This window comes from Aethalodelphis obliquidens, unplaced genomic scaffold (genome assembly GCF_003676395.1).
Source record: "Aethalodelphis obliquidens isolate GAN/ISIS:26980383/991018 unplaced genomic scaffold, ASM367639v1 scaffold6, whole genome shotgun sequence".
Lineage (NCBI taxonomy): Eukaryota > Metazoa > Chordata > Mammalia > Artiodactyla > Delphinidae > Aethalodelphis > Aethalodelphis obliquidens.
The window spans coordinates 11,761,678-11,770,324 of record NW_020837950.1 but is presented as its reverse complement, the minus strand read 5'-3'; the positions used below and the strand labels follow the sequence as shown (position 1 = coordinate 11,770,324).

General features: G+C 42.1%; 1 pseudogene; it reads left to right on the top strand.

Moving 5' to 3' along the window:
• Positions 1 to 3,056: 3,056 nt before the first annotated feature.
• On the top strand, positions 3,057 to 4,371 carry LOC113618680 (nucleosome assembly protein 1-like 1 pseudogene; annotated as a pseudogene).
• Positions 4,372 to 8,647: the final 4,276 nt, after the last annotated feature.

The window sequence follows — 8,647 nt, the reverse complement described above, 5'->3', positions numbered from 1 at the left end:
AATTGCAGGATTTTTGGTTGACTAAGTGGGAAATGGAGGAGGCAGGTGTTTGAGCTTCTATGGGGACTATGATACAGTGAGAGTGAATTTTTTTATTCTTTTCAGTTCTTGTTTTACCTAACTGTAGTGATGCAGAGGAGTCTTTTAGACCACTGTGCATTGTCACAGTGAAGATCAGTCATGTTGAAGGCATTCTCAGTCCTTGTGTGTTTATAGGAAATCTTAACTATTTTGGGATGCTCTGTCTATAAGCCATAGAGGCACCATGGCTACATAAAGACACAGTGGTTACCTCACCTTACTTGCCATACCACACCCTTGAGGAAGATCTAGAGGAGTGCTACTCAAAGTCTCAGAGTGTGCACCGTGGACTAGACTTAGTTCCTGAACTAGTATTACCTGTCTGTGTCCAGATAATCATGGAAATTGAGAACAAACATTTAGAAACTTTTATAGCAATTTGACAGAATAATTTATGTTTGTTGCATTTAATAATAAAAATGTCAGCTTGCATTTTTGAGGTCTTTCTTCTTTTTAAAGTCACTTTCTAGTAATTAATTTTTATTGTATTTTACAAAAGTATTTGCTGGCGATGGATTGGAAAGAAAAAACTTGGCTTTCATCACAGGTAAACAGAAAAATCTGGATCTGGAGAGCATTTTTTTTTTTTTTTTTTTTGCCACACTGCGTGGCTTGCAGGATCTTATTTCCCTGACCAGAGATTGAACCCGGGCCACTGCAGTGAAAGCGCCAAGTCCTAACCACTGGACCCCCAGGGAATTCCCTGGAGAGCATTCTTGGTATTTAAGAAAGTGTTAAAGTTTTCATGATATTGGACTTGGCAATGAGTGGTCTCTTGGATATGACATCAAAAGCAAAGGCAACAAAGGCAAAAATAGAAAAATGGGACTACTTCAAACTAAAACTTTTGTGCATTAAAGAGCACAGTCAATGGAGTAAAAAGATAACCTTCTAAATGGAGATAATATTTGTAACTCATATATCTGACAAGGGGTTAATATCCAGAATATATTTAAAAACTCCTACAACTTAACAATAAAAAATCAAATAACTTGATTAAAAAATGAGCAGAGGGGGCTTCCCTGGTGGCGCAGTGGTTGAGAGTCCGCCTGCCGATGCAGGGGACACGGGTTCGTGCCCTGGTCAGGGAAGATCCCACATGCCGTGGAGCGGCTGGGCCTGTGAGCCATGGCCGCTGAGCCTGCGCGTCCGGAGCCTGTGCTCCGCAACAGGAGAGGCCACAACAGTGAGAGGCTCCAGTACCGAAAAAAAAAAATAATAAGCAGAGGATTTGAATAGACATTTCTCCAAAGGTGATATACAAATAAGTGACACACATATGAAAAGATTCTCAACATCTCTAGTAATCAGGAAAGTACATATCAAAAGCACAATGAGATATCACCTCACACCCATTAGGATGGCCACTATCAGAAAAACAGAAAATAGGAATTCCAAATCAGCGGCACTATTGTTCATTTTCAACGGCAATGTATGATGGTTCCAATTTCTCTGCATCTTTGCCAACACGTATTATTGTCCATCTTTTTAATTATAGCCATTTCAGTGGGTGTGAAGATTACTGATTTTTAAGCTAATCAGAATAATATGTGCAAATATGACCAACTCACTCCCATTCAATGGTCCTAATTTGTTTTTCAGAATAAATTCCAGAAGTGTAATATAACATAAGAAGCCTTCCATGTTGCTATCCCTACCTCCCTATCTCTAGTCTCACCATCTGCCACTTCCCTTTCCTGCACTTTATACTCTAGGGATACGAATTGTGTGAAGTTTTCTGCATGCGCTTTGCTACCTCTAACCTCTGAAACTTTGTTTCTGCTTTTCTGTCTGCCTAGATTTTCCCACCTTTTTGCCTAATTTTTACTCACGCTTTAATACTACCCAGGCAATCATTTCTCATGGAGCTCTTCTCTAAATCCCCAGGTGTTATTATCATTTTTTCTACTAGGTATTAGCTTATGGATGTAACAACCCTATGAGGCAGGAACTCTTATCCTAATTTTATGCATAAGGAAAATGACCCTTAGAGACAGTGAGAGATAGAGATATTAGTAACTTGCCAAAAAGTCACACCGTAAGGGAGTGAAGATTGAATTAAATGCCATTCCTCTGTGCTCTCATAGCAGCCTCTGCACACATGGGTTCGTTTGTTTGTTATTTTATTTTTAATCTTTTGGCTGTGTTGGGTGTTCGTTGCTGCGCACGGGCTTTCTCTAGTTGCGGCAAGCGGGGGCTGCTCTTCGTTGCGGTGCGTGGGCTTCTCATTGCGGTGGCTTCTCTTGTTGCGGAGTACGGGCTCTAGGCGTGCAGGCTTCAGTAGTTGTGGTACACGGGCTTAGTTGCTCCGCGGCATGTGGGATCTTCCCGGACCAGGGTTTGAACCCATGTCCCCTGCATTGGCAGGCGGATTCTTGACCACTGCACCACTAGGGAAGTCCCACACATGGGTTCTTTATCTCATTACATATTTATTATCTCCTTATATCTCCCAATTCAATCATGCACTCATTTACCTATTCATTCTCCAAGTATTTATTTATAGTTTACCATATGTCAGGCACCGTGGCAGGTGCTAAGGACACGACGTTGACAAGACAGATCCTATATGGGACCTCATTGAACTTAAGAGTCTATAGGGGTGTACAGATGATGCAACTAATGGATATTTGCTATGGTAGCAAGTAGCAGAGGGACCTAATCAGTAGTTAAAGAAGCCTGGAAAAAATGATCTTGAAGCTGATAAGGATAAGGATGACTGGGGAACATCTTTAAGGATGACTGAGGATTAGTGAGGTAAACATCTTAAGATGTTTGGCTTGAGGGTGACATGTAGCATGTCATATTATATAAGTTATCTCTTTTTTAAGCCCCAACGTCTAGTGGCTTAAGAAACAAATATTTGCTTTTTTAGCATCATCTGCTCATGGTGCCACCTTCTGCTCCCACCCCTGCCCCCCACCCTGGCTGCCACCCTGATTCACTACCTGTGCAGCTCCGGCCACCTGGCTCCCTGTGCTAGCCACCGATATTTGGAGTTCTTACAGTAACACAGACATTGACAAGAAAGAGCAGTCTGAACTTGATCAAGGTTTGGTTGATGTTGAAGAAGTAGAAGAAGAAGAAACTGGTGAAGAATCAAAAATCAAAGCAGGTCAGCTGACTGTTCAGATGTTGCAAAATCCTCAGATTCTTGCAGCTCTTCAAGAAAGATCTGATGGTCTGGTAGGAACACCAACAGGATACATTGAAAGCTTGCCTAGGGTAGTTAAAAGACAAGTGAACGCTCTGAAAATCCTTCAAGTTAAATGTGCATAGATAGAAGCCAAATTCTATGAGGAAGTTCATGACCTTGAAGGAAAATATGCTGTTCTCTATCAGCCTCTATTTGATAAGTGATTTGAGATCACTTATGAACCTACATAAGAAGAATGTGAATGGAAACCAGATGAGGAAAATGAAATTTTGGAAGAACTGAAAGAAAAGGCCAAGATTGAAGATGAGAAAAAAGATAAAGAAAAAGCAGACCCCAAGGGAATTCCTGAATTTTGGTTGACCGTTTTTAAGAATGTTGACTTGCTCAGTGATATGTTTCAGGAACATGATAAACATATTCTGAAGCACTTGAAAGATATGAAAGTGAAGTCCTTAGATGCAGACCGGCCTATGAGTTTTGTCTTAGAGTTTCACTTTGAACCCAGTGAATATTTTACAAGTGAACTGTTGACAAAGACACATAGTATAAGTCAGAACCAGATGATTCTGTTCCTTTTTCTTTTGAAGGACCAGAAATTAAGGCTTGTACAAGGTCCACATAGATTGGAAAAAAGGAAAGAATTGTCACTTTGAAAATCATTAAGAAGCAGAAACAAGGGACTTGGGGCAGTTTGTACTGTGACCAAAACAGTTTCTAATACTCTTTAATATTTTTGCACCTCCTGAAGGTCCTGAGAGTGGAGATCTGGTTGCTGCTGCTGAAGCTATCCTTGCTGCAGACCTTGGAAGTCATCACTTTTTACATGAATGTATAATCCCAAGATCAGTGTATACTTTACTGGAGAAGTTACTAAAGAAGATGATGATGATTATGATGAAGAAGGTTAAGAAGAGGATGAGAAAGGGGAAGAAGAAGGAGATGAGGAAAATGATCCAGACTATGACTCAAAGAAGGATCAAAACCCAACAGAGAGAAAGCAGCCGTGAAGCAGGATGTATGCGGCCTTGAGGGTAACTTGCACTGATCTAACTTCAGCTTCCTTGGAAAGGAGGAATTTACATAACTTGAAAAGCCTATTTCAAGTTTTTTGTTGTTGTTTGTTTGCTTGTTTTTGTAGCTTAAAATAAAAATATCAAATTAAAAAAAATGATCTCACAGTTTCTGTGGACAGGAATTTTTTTTTGTTTTTCTTTACTTTCTTTTTTTTTTTTTTTAATTTTTGGCCGCACCGTGCAGCATGCAGGATCTTAGTTCCCTGACCAGGGAAGAGTGGAAGTGCAGAGTCTTAACCACTGGACCAACAGGAAAGGCCCTGTAGTCAGGAATTTGGAAGTGACTTAATTGGGTAGTTGTGGCTCAGGGTCTCTCATGAGGTTACCGTCAAGATATTGGCTGGGGCTGCAGTCATCTGGATGCTTAATAAATCTGGCTGGAGGATCTGCTTCCAAAATGGCTCATTCTCATGGTTGTTGGCAGGAGGCCTCAGTTCCCTACTGAAACCGTGCACCTCAGATTGGGACTTGAACCCACATGCCAGGACTTCACCCCGGCCAAAACCCAAGAGGCTGGGACTCGAACATGGCCAAAACCCAAGGTCTTCTAACTGAGATCACACACCTGGTTTCAGGACTTAATGAAGCTCAGGTTCTTGATGTCTCATTGCAGAAAGAATTCAGTGAGACATAAAGTGATAGGTGAGACGTGGATTTATTTAGAGAGAAACACACTCCACAGACAGAGTGTGGGCCATCTCAGAATGCAAGAGCAGCACCAGGGTATGGGGTTGTCAGTTTTTATAAGGATGGGTAATTTCACAGGCTAATGAGTGGAAGGAGTATTCTAGCTATTCCAGGAAGAGGCTGGGATTTCCAGGAATTGGGCCATCACCCACTTTTTTTTTTTGCGGTACGCGGGCCTCTCACTGTTGTGGCCTCTCCCGTTGCGGAGCACAGGCTCCGGACGCGCAGGCTCAGTGGCCATGGCTCACGGGCCCAGCCGCTCCGCGGCATGTGGGATCCTCCCGGACCGGGGCACGAACCTGTGTCCCCTGCATCGGCAGGCGGACTCTCAACCACTGCGCCACCAGGGAAACCCCACCACCCACTTTTTGATCCTTATGGTCGGCCTTGGAACTGTCATGGCACCTGCCAGTGTGTCATTTAGCATGCTAATATAGTACAATGAGCGTATACTGAGGCCCAAGGTCTACTGGAAGTCGACTTGTCCGCCATATTGGACCCTTTTGGTTCTAATCAGTTTATGTCATGTCCTCAGGCTATGTCGTTCTTTCAAAGGTTGTGTCCTACCCACTTCCTTCCTGTTTCACTACCACATGAGTCTATCCATAGGGCTACTTGAGTATCTTTGAAATATGACAACTTCCCTAAGAGAGAGCAAGGAGGTCACAATGCCTAATGACCTAGTCTTAGAAGTCATGCAACATCACGTTACCACATTCTACTCATTAGAAGTGAGTCACTAAGTCTAGCCCATATTGAAAGGGGAGAGAATTACACTTCAACTTTTTGAAAGTAGGAGTGCCAAAGATCTTGTAGACATATTTTAAAACCATCAAACATATTCAAGGAAAAAAAAAATTCAGCATGGGGCTTCCCTGGTGGTGCAGTGGTTGAGAGTCCGCCTGCCGATGCAGGGGACACAGGTTCGTGCCCCGGTCCGGGAAGATCCCACATGCCGCGGAGCGGCTGGGCCCGTGAGCCATGGCCGCTGAGCCTGCGCGTCCGGAGCCTGTGCTCCGCAACAACGGGAGAGGCCACAACAGTGAGAGGCCCGCTTACCGCAAAAAAAAAAAAAAAAAAAAATCAGCATGGCTAGAATTAGAGTAAAAGATGAGGGTAATGACTGATGAAGAGAGGACTGGTGAATGATGACAGTGGAAAAATTAGCTGGAACCAGATTCCTTATTTCCCTATTAATCTTAGTGATTTAGTTTTTATTTTTAGGGCAGTGGTAAGCCATTGAAAAGCTTTCTTTTTTATTTATTTTTAAATTTAAATTTGTTTTCATTTTTTAATTTTTTGGTCACACTGTGTGGCTAGCAGGATCTTAGTTCCCTGACCAGGGATTGAACCCATGCCCCCTGCAGTGCAAGCGTAGAGTCCTAACCACTGGACTGCCAGGGAATTCCCAAAAGTTCTCTTTTTTAAAGCTTTATTGAAATATAATTCATAAACCATACAAATCACCCATTTAAAGTGTTCAACTCAATGGCTTTTAGTATATTCATAGAATTGTGCGGTTATCTCTACAATCAGTTTTAGAACATTTTCATTACCCCAAAAAGAAACATTTAGTTGTTACTCATCCTCCCTGTCCCTAGGCAACCACTAATCTACTTTTTCTCTCTACACATTTACCTATTCTGGGCCTTTCATGTAAATGGAAATGTGGTACTTTGTGACTGGTTTCTTGAAATTATGTTTTCAAGTTTCATCTATGTTGCAGTATATATCAATAGTTCATTCTTTTTTTGTTTTAACAAACATTTTATTTACTTATCTTTTGGCCTTGCTGTGCGGCTTGCAGGATCTCAGTTCCCTGACCAGAGACTGAACCTGGGCCACAGCAGTGAAAGTACCAAGTCCTAACCACTAGACCACTAGGGAACTCCCAATTTTTCATTCCTTTTTATGGATGAATAATATTCCATTGCATGGATATACACATTTTATCTATCTATTAATTGATAGACATTTGGGTTGTTTCTACTCTTTGGCTATTGTGAATAATGTTGCTGTGAACATTCATGTACAAGATTTTGTGTGGACATGTTTTCATTTCTCTTGGGTATATACCTAGGAATGGAATTTCTGGGTCATGTGATGACTATATGTTTAGATTTTTGAGGAACTTCCAGGCTGTTTTCCATTCATTTGCACCATTTTACATTCCTACTAGCAACATATGAGGGTTCCAGTTTCTTCACATCTTTGCCAATACATGTTGTTGTCCATCTTTTTGATAACAGCCATCCTACAGAGTGTGACAAGGCATTTCATTTTGTTTTTAATTTGCATTTTTGTCTTAAAATGTAGATTTTGGGACTTCCATGGTGGTCCAGTGGTTAAGGCTCCGTGCTTCCACTGCAGGGGGAACGAGTTTGATCCCTGGTTGGGGAGCCCGGGATCCCACATGCTGCATGCTGCGGACAAAAAAATAAAATAAAATAATAGATTTTGTTATTATTCAGGTATGACAAGGTCAACAGATCAGATTGCCATTGAAAAGACAGCTGTTATGCTCAGAGATCCCAAGAGGAGGTGGCACGCCATGTCATGGCAGAGGAAACCACCAAGTTCAGTCAGGAGGGGAGGGGAATGTGGGTAAGAATTTTATTGTGATTTCTGTGGTAACCACAAGTGAGGCTGAGTACAGTTTAGGATTGGCTAGGTTGAATAATTTCCATAAACCATGGGGCAAAGGGACTGCTCCTAGCTATCTGGTACCTGGCCGGGGGGAGTAAGATAGGGAAATAGTAGCCTGCAGTATAAGAGTTTGATAAAGAATGTGATTGAGGATTTGGGCTGTAGATTGGTTGGTTTGTCTATGAAAGGCATGCCTCCAGGCAAGTCGTTTTACTGTCTATAAAAATTGGCTAACCCCGGCAGGGGAGGGGCAGGAGCTTCAGGTCAGCAAGGTCCCAAAATGTCAGAGCATCAGAAATGTACAATGCCCCTGATAGTTAATGTTGTTGAACCCTTTCATATGCTCATTGGCCATCTTTGGAGAAGTGTCTGCTCAGATCCTTTGCCCATTTTTAAATTGGGTTGTCTTTTATTATTGAGTTGCAATAGTTCTTTGTACATTCTAGCTACAGGTCCCTTATCAGATATATGATTTGCAAAAATTGTCTCCTGGGACTACCCAGGACTCCTTGCTTCCACTGCAGGGGGCACGGGTTCAATCCCTGGTCTGGGAACTAAGATCCCGCAAGCCTTGCAATGTAGCCAAAAGAAAAAATAAATTAAAATTATAAATAAATAAATAAAGGTGAGGGGTGAGATCTAGAGCACAGGGAATAAGTAGCCTTAGTTAGGAGGAGAAGTTATGCTGCTCCCATGGAACCAGGAAGGGTGGCAGAAAGCATGAGTGGCCATGTAGGTAGGTTTACTGGCCCGCTGGCAGGAAGCTGATGGAGTTCTTCAAAGGAAGGCCATGGCTGCACCCTCAATGCCCATCACAGGGCCTGCTGTACAGTAAGGACTCAGTAAATGTTTAATGAACTGAACAGGCTTGGGTTTCAGTCATGATTGCATCATGATTATATCACGATTTCTAGATACGATCTTAGGAAAGTTACTTACTCTCCGTGCCTCATTTCCTGTGAAAGTGGGGATAAAAATCCCAGTCATTGAGTCAGAAACTAAT